Source organism: Saccopteryx bilineata, chromosome 1, assembly GCF_036850765.1.
Source record: "Saccopteryx bilineata isolate mSacBil1 chromosome 1, mSacBil1_pri_phased_curated, whole genome shotgun sequence".
NCBI classification, from domain to species: domain Eukaryota; kingdom Metazoa; phylum Chordata; class Mammalia; order Chiroptera; family Emballonuridae; genus Saccopteryx; species Saccopteryx bilineata.
The window spans coordinates 227028098-227036211 of record NC_089490.1 but is presented as its reverse complement, the minus strand read 5'-3'; the positions used below and the strand labels follow the sequence as shown (position 1 = coordinate 227036211).

Sequence of the window (8114 nt, the reverse complement as noted above, 5' to 3'; positions counted from 1 at the left end):
GGCCTCACCTTGTTGCGACCAGAGCCACTCTAGCGCCTGAGGCAGAGGCCACAGAGCCATGCCCAGCGCCCGGGCCATCTTTGCTCCAATGGAGCCCCGGCTGCGGGAGGGGAAGAGAGAGACAGAGAGGAAAGCGCGGCGGAGGGGTGGAGAAGCAAATGGGCGCTTCTCCTGTGTGCCCTGGCCGGGAATCGAACCCGGGTCCTCCGCACGCTAGGCTGACGCTCTACCGCTGAGCCAACCGGCCAGGGCTGGGTTTTATTTTTTTTAAATGATCAGATTCCCTCTGTTACATCCATCTAAGACTCACTCTTGACGCTTGTCTCGGTCACGTGATACATTTATCCGTCCCACCCTAAAGGCCGGTCTGTGAAAATATTTTCTGACATTAAACCGGTCGTGGCCCAAAAAAGGTTAGGGACCACTGGGTTAGAGCATCGTCCTGAAGCGGTTCTATCTCAAGTCAGGGCACATACAGAAACAGATTTCTCTCTTCCTCTCTTGCTAAAATCAATAAATAAAAATTTAAAAAATATATTAGTTAGATATTTGATGAATTACTAAGGTCTAAGTATTTCCAACATACATCTGAAGAAATTTATTTTGCACTAATAATAACACTTTCTCTCCTAAGAATGCAGAATTCAGCCTGGACTGGTCATTATTAAATTCATATAAATAACAAGGAAATTGAGGTACCGAAAATGAGGGCTGTGGCCAAGAACACTGTGCACATCAGTGGGAAAAAATCTAGAAAGACAGCTGATTAGCTGGATGGCTGAGAGTTTATGGTGGTGTCCAGTAGACGGTGTTATGTGGCCTGGCTGGTCAGTGATTATGGAAAGGTCGAGACAACTGCTGCTGCCTCCCCCACCTCATAGTATGAGATAGGGAACAGACAGGAAAACACACTCACGGTGTGACAACTAAGTGGGGAGCGAGAAGGGGTAAGTTCCTGTATTATCAAAATAGTGTAGCTATATGCTCCTAGGTTTATTTCCAATAAACCACACTGGCTTTGTTCTTGCCCATGTTCTCCAAGAGATGAACTCAGCTGTGTATTTGCTCTTTGAGGACTGCTTTAGCTGCCACAAGAAGGACCCTGTGAGAACATCCTGAGGCAATGTGGAGTAATTGTTCACTGCCAGGAAATGACAGCACCAGTGTTTGTGTGGCAACCCATGACAGGGGCTCCATTGAACCCAAATGTCATGCTGGTCTGCAAGAACAGGAAGCAGAACTCACATGCTGGCAGTTCCCATAAATGACAGCGAAGCTTCTAAACTAGCGAATTCAGTCTACAGTATATCCATGTGTGACAAGCAAGTTGCACTTCTGTGTTTTCAGCCAAGTTAATGCTCAGAGGAGGTGAAAGGAGGTTGTTAATGTCGTCTTTATGACAAAAGACAACAAAACACGCTGAGTTCTCCTGTGCTACCAACACAAAACTGCTGTAAACTCCCAAATTGGCAAGTGTCATTTTACAGATGGCTCTGGCTCCAGGAACAATGAGGTCGGCACCTAGAATGGAAAAACAGCTTCTGGGTAAGAGCCGTGCAGTCCACAACTGGGTGGTGGATGGTGTGGGGGGTGGAGCCTAGCGCAAAGACCCAAGGAGTTTGCCTGCCAGTGAAGGCACAGCTCCACCCTCCTTCCTCTATTGGACAAAAGAAAAAAAGGCTTGTCAAGGATGAGGTAAAGTTGAGATACAGAAGAGGTTTACATTTAGCACTAATGCTGGAAAGAATCCTGAAAGGGTAGAAGACTGGAATGGAGGTCCAGAGCGGAAATAAAAGCCGGACCCACAGTCAACGCTGAATATAGACGACCACTCCTTGTCATATGAGCAAGAAGAGAGGATCTTCATTCAGCGTGGATTTACATCAAGAAATTCTATCACTTCTGATTGGCCCCAAATACCACCTTCTTCGTGTTATCACAACAACATTAGTTTCCAAAGGTTTATCAGTTATCATCATTCATACATCACCACTAGATAATGTTGTTACATTGAAATTTTTTCACAGCTGTCTTGACATTCACTTCACTAGAACTGGAAAGCAAAACAAGCATAGTACCCATCTTCCAGAAATTTAGGATCTCAGCACTGGAATTTTTTCAACATTGAAATTTGATTTCGCCTGACCAGGCAGTGGCGCAGTGGATAGAGCGTCAGACTGGGATGTGGAGGATCCAGTTTCGAGACCCCGAGGTCGCCAGCTTGAGCGTGGGCTCATCTAATTTGAGCAAAGCTCACCAGCTTGAGCCCAAGGTCGCTGGCTCGAGCAAGGAGTCACTTGGTCTGCTGTAGCCCCTCGGTCAAGGCACATACGAGAAATCAATCAATGAACAACTAAGGAACCACAACGAAGAATTGATGTTTCTCATCTCTCTCCCTTCCTGTCTATCTGTCCCTATCTGTCCCTATCTCTGACACACTCTCTCTGCCACACACAAAAAAAAATAAATTTGATTTCTTTCTAGTCAATAGAAATACATGATCCTTTATGAATTCTGCATAGCCAAGATTTCCAAAAGAGGATTTTCCTGCTGGAGAAGTGATAGGTCTTTGGAGGTTGTTGTGTTTTTTCTTTCTGTAATTAGTTGGCATTAGAATCTGTTCACTCTATTAGCCAGGGTTTTCCAGAGAAACAGCCAATTATGACATATACAGGGTGGAGTAAAAGTAGGTTTACAGTTGTAAGTACATGAAACAGTTTATTCTTGTATTAGTACTTATTAATTATTGTATTATTATTTTTTTTTTGACAGAGAGACAGTCAGAGAGAGACAGATAGGGACAGACAGACAGGAAGGGAGAAAGTTGAAAAGCATTAATTCTTCTTTGCAGCTCCTTAGTTGTTCATTAATTGCTTTCTCATATGTGCCTTGAGGGGTGGCTACAGCAGAGCGAGTGATCCCTTGCTCAAGCCAGTGACCTTGGGCTCAAGCCAGCAACCGTGGGCTTCAAGCCAGTGACCATGGGCTTCAAGCCAGCGACCATAGGGTCATGTCTATAATCCCACACTCAAGCCAGCTAACCCGCACTCAGGCTGGTGAGCCCACACTCAAGCTGGTGAGCCCACACTCAAGCTGGTGAGCCCGTGGTCAAGCCAAGCCAGCCACCTCGAGGTTTCAAATCTGGGTCCTCTGCATCCTAGTCCGATGCCCTATCCACTGTGCCACCAGCTGGTCAGGCACTGTATGAACAAATGTAAGCCTACTTTTGCCCCACCATGTATATTATATTATATTTATTATATATGTATGAAGAAAGAGAGATATATGATGTATTTCCTATAAGGAATTGGCTCACCCTTCACATGATTACGGAGTCTCATTTTTTATAAGTTAGCAGAGGGCTTTTCTTTAAATATTTACTAAAAATTTAAAACCCATGTGTATGGGCCATATAAAGCTTTCATAAGGCATACAAATGCATATTTATCCTGTAATCACTGTCAAAATCCTCTGTTCATTGATAGATGGAGAGAAGTAATACAGTTTGTGCTGCTATTAGGAGATGCAAATTTAATCTCAAAGTGATACTAATATTGAATCAGCCTGACCTGTGGTGGCACAGTGGGTAAAGACCTGCCTTTCTCTGTCTCTATCCTCTCTCTAAAAATCAATAAATAAAATCTTTAAAATATATATTAAAAAGTAGATATTAGAGTAGTGTTTCTCAAAGCATGTTTCATGAAATGCTAAGTCACCACAATGCACTAAAAAAATAAATCATTTTCTAATAAATTTGGGAACACTCCCATACAAATGCCACCTTGTAGATTCACAAAGTTCTTTAACAAGAGAAAAAGCCCCAAGAAATTCTGTAATCTTTGTTAAATCCAACATTTCGTAAATTTATTTGACTATGGAACTTCTTTTCTAGTTATACCTATAAGCAAGCATGCCCTAGAATGAGTATTCAAAAGAAGTTGAGGGTAAAGATGGAATTTCCAAATAAAAAATCAGAGGTACAGCCTTCAATTCTTGAGGGTATTCTGGAACTCAGTTCATTTTAATTCATAAAAATAAACATACCTTTTTTCTCCACTTTACCATATATATTTTTCTTGTTAGCACCAATGCTGGTAAGTCAAGTCTTTCTTCTTTCTGCCTCTTGGAAGATAAAGTAATAATTGAACACAATGACTTTACCTGTCTTCTTCAGGCCCATGTGCAGAGTCAATAAATACAAAGGAATTTACTGTGTCAAGATGAGCCTCCATTTTGTTATAGCTCATACTGGAGATTTAGAAACCTGCAGTGTTAATGGGTTGTTCAATTCAATTTAACAACTCTTCATTTCTTACATCCTAAGTGCAAGAAAAGAGAGGTAAGACAGAGGGGACTAGGCAGACAGATACCAAAATCAAAAAAGTAAGGGCCGACTCTCCAGATGCTCTAAAATCGTAATAAATAAAAATCATTCTTACAACGCCTCAGACCAATAAATCCTGTAATAGGCATCATAACAGACAAACACAAATTACATCATATAGGCATATAGAAGAGAGGAAGGAAAGAGAGGAAAGAGAGAGGAGATAAGCAAAGAATTGGGATTTTGAATGGCTATGCATTGGATAGGCTGATTAGGTAAGCACACACACACTTTATATTAATAGAAAGGCATAGACAAGGAGAGCATAGGGTTCAAGGGATGGCAAGAAGTCTGAGTTACTGCAAAAGCGTGTGTAGCCAGGGGAAAGGTGAAAACCATAGAGGATAATGGCTAGGGCATTAGAGAGGGTTCTTAACTCCAGGCTGAGACATCCAGAACTTAATCTGGAATAAAGGTAAGATCGCTGCAGCTTTTGAACAAAGAAGAGACATGATCGAATTTGTATTTCAGGAAAGTAACCCTGGAGAGAGATTGGAGGTATAAACACCAATAGCCACCCTCTACTGAGTAGCTATCCCTATTTTGCTAGTATGGAAACAGACTCAGAAAGGTTAAGCGGCTTGACCTAGGCCACACAGCAATTAGGTGTCAGAACCAGGATTTCAACTCGGGTCTGACTGATTCCACAGCACAAACACCTACTGTCAGGTTCTATAATTAGGCCAATGCCAAGAGAGAATTAAGACCTGTAGACCGTAGCAGCAGAGAACAGGTGGGGGACACAAAGGAAGCAGAATGGATAGATGGTTGGTTCCCTGTCTGCTTATAGAGACTGGTGTCCTTACAGAGACACCATATAGTCTAGAAGAGAGATCATGGAGGTAGAAACAAGAAGACATTTGGTGAATGATGAGCATCTTCCTCCTGCCAGAAACCCTCAAGATCACTGCTGAGCCCTGGGCAGCAGAACTCAGGAACTCATTTCAGTTGTGTCTTTATCTTCAGTGGACTTCTTGCCAGTGGATTCCTTTTCTTTGCCTTTCCTTGTGTGTATCTGGGCTGCATGTGCAGCCTGCCATTGTCTGTTATGAATTCATAATGATATTCTGTTATTATTTTCATGAATCTGGAAAATGCTTGTGTGTTTGCGTCATAGATCTGTGTAAATAGAAAACCCAATGAGAAAGGCTGGATGCTGTCATGATATTCATGAAATGCAGATATGGATAAAGACATTAGGCCTGCTCCTGTCATCCTGAGTTACATTCCTTTGTGTGATTATTATATTAGATATATACCTTGCTTATGTATTGAAATTGATGCCTGTTGTCCAGGAGACTAAAGAGTCTACGTTATAATTTCATACTGTCTTGTACTTATTTTAGGGAAAGAGTGGCTTCCTAGAAACACCATTATCTTTTCTTTGAAATTTCAACAGTCACAACATGTAAGACAGAAGGATGAGATTCCTCCATCACATTTTTTTTTTTTTTAATTTTTTTTACAGAGACAGAGAGAGTCAGAGAGAGGGATAGACAGACAGGAACAGAGAGATGAGAAGCATCAATCATTAGTTTTTCGTTGCTCGTTGCAACACCTTAGTTGTTCATTGATTGCTTTCTCATATGTGCCTTGACCGCAGGTCTTCAGCGGACTGAGTAGTAACCCCTTGCTCGAGCCAGCAACCTTGGGTTGAAGCTGGTGAGCTTTTGCTCAAACCAGATGAGCCCGCGCTCAAGCTGGCTACCTTGAGGTCTCGAACCTGGGTCCTCCGCATCCCAGTCCGACGCTCTATCCACTGCGCCACCGCCTGGTCAGGCCATCACATATTTTAAACCATTCCATTTCTACTGGCTCCTTTCTCATAGCCTGGATGCACATTTCTGTTTCACGTCTTAAACCTAAAAATTCTCTCCAATCCTTTGCCCATCAGATACTCCCACTCTCAATCAAACGTCTGTGGGATGTCCCTTCTGGGGTGTTCTCTGTGCTTGTCCTGCCCCTTCTCTCACCCTGGCCTCTTTCTCCACTCTCTGCCATCTGGATGTCCCATGCGTTTTTCAAGGACAATTACCCGTTCCTCTCAGCTTGCTTTATCTTTTATATTCCCTAACTCAGTGGCTACCATTTATCTACCCAGTCTTAATTTGTAAAATTGAGAGTCATTGCAGAGTCCCAAGCCTTATGAACCCCCAAATCTATCCATGTCCAAATCTCTCACACCTGTCTCCCAGCCCTTCTGCCCCGAATGCTAATGCCTTGTTTCAGCCATTGTGGTCTCAAGCCCTGGGGGAGCTCCCTGCCTCCATCATCACCCCCTCCATCCATACTCCACACTGCTGCTGCAGGGACCTCCCTGAAACCAAGTTTAATAAAAATTAAAAAATAAATATTTGGGGAAGAAATGTTTATTAATTCTAACTAGTTTCATTGTAAACCTTTATTTTAGTAACTTAGATTTTTATTTTGGGAGTGGAGATAATGTCCCACTTGTTTTAACACAGATTTGAGCCTTCTTCTCCCATCACTGTTTCCAGCCTGTAAAGGCTCTGATGTTCCTTCCTATTCTGAGCGGGAGGTGGGAACAGTCAAGAAGCAAGAGGGGGAACATCTGGCGGAGGTGAACTGAGCCAACAGGGTGCTTTGGCTCTAATAAGACTTACAATTTGGTGCTCGCTTCAGCAGCACATATACTAAAATTGGAACGATACAGAGAAGATTAGCATGGCCCCTGTGCAAGGATGACACGAAAAAACAAAACAAAAAAAACTTACAATTTGCTGACTTGTGGTGGTACAATGGATGAAGCATCGACCTGGAACGCTGAGGTCGCCAGTTCAAAACCCTGGACTTGCCTGGTCAAGACACATATGGGAGTTGATGCTTTCTGCTCCTCCCCACTCTCTCTCTCCTTTCTCTCAATCTCTCTCTTCTCTAAAATTAATAAATAAAATATCTAAAAAAAACCCTTACAATTTGAAGGAAACAGTGGTTCTCTTTAAGACTACAATCATCTGAAATTTTATTTATATTTAAATTAATCTCAAATTATAAAAGCATTTATCATGAGGGTGGGATTAAAAGCAGCAGAATAACCTTTAGTCCTGAAAGTTGTTTGCATAAAATTTACAGGGAAACAAATGTTCTTACTTTCAATTAGTCAAATTTATCAGTTTTTTCCTTTTTAGTTAAATGCTTTTTGTAGCCATCGCTGGATAGCTTGGTTGGTTAGAGCGTTGTTCCAATACTTCAAGGTCATGGATTCCACCCCTGGTCAGGGCACATACAGAACAGATTGATATTTCTGTCCATCTGTTGCTCTATCCTTCCCTTCTATTCTCTCTAAAATCAATCAATAATTTTTTAATTTAACAAAATGTTAATTTTTTTTTGTCTTTGTCTTTTCCAAGGTCTAAAAGAGTCACCTGTATTTTCTAATAGAGTTTTTATGTTTTGTTTTGATATGTAAGGTCCTAATCCATTTGGTGTTGATTTTTACTCATTGTCTGAGGCAGGGATTCAGTTTCAGCTTTTTCATATGGATAATAATTATTTCCAAGCCCATTTATTAAATAATCTCTCCTTTCCCCATCAGTCTTAAATGCAACCTCTGACATACAGCAAAATTTCACATTGTCCCATTCTATTCCATTGGTCAATTTGTCTGGGCCAGTACTGCACTGATTTTTTTACTGTTGCTTCATAAGAGGTTTTCTTATCTGGGGTAAGTTGCTCCTTGCCTATCTTTTTTTTTTTTCTTTTTCTAAAT

The 8114-nt window shown here is 41.6% G+C and overlaps 1 non-coding gene across 1 annotated transcript; it reads left to right on the top strand.

Annotated features, from left to right (window-relative positions):
* The first annotated feature begins 7014 nt into the window (after positions 1 to 7014).
* On the top strand, positions 7015 to 7121 carry LOC136321614 (U6 spliceosomal RNA). Its single transcript, XR_010728760.1, has one exon. It is a non-coding gene; the product is annotated as a U6 spliceosomal RNA (small nuclear RNA).
* Positions 7122 to 8114: the final 993 nt, after the last annotated feature.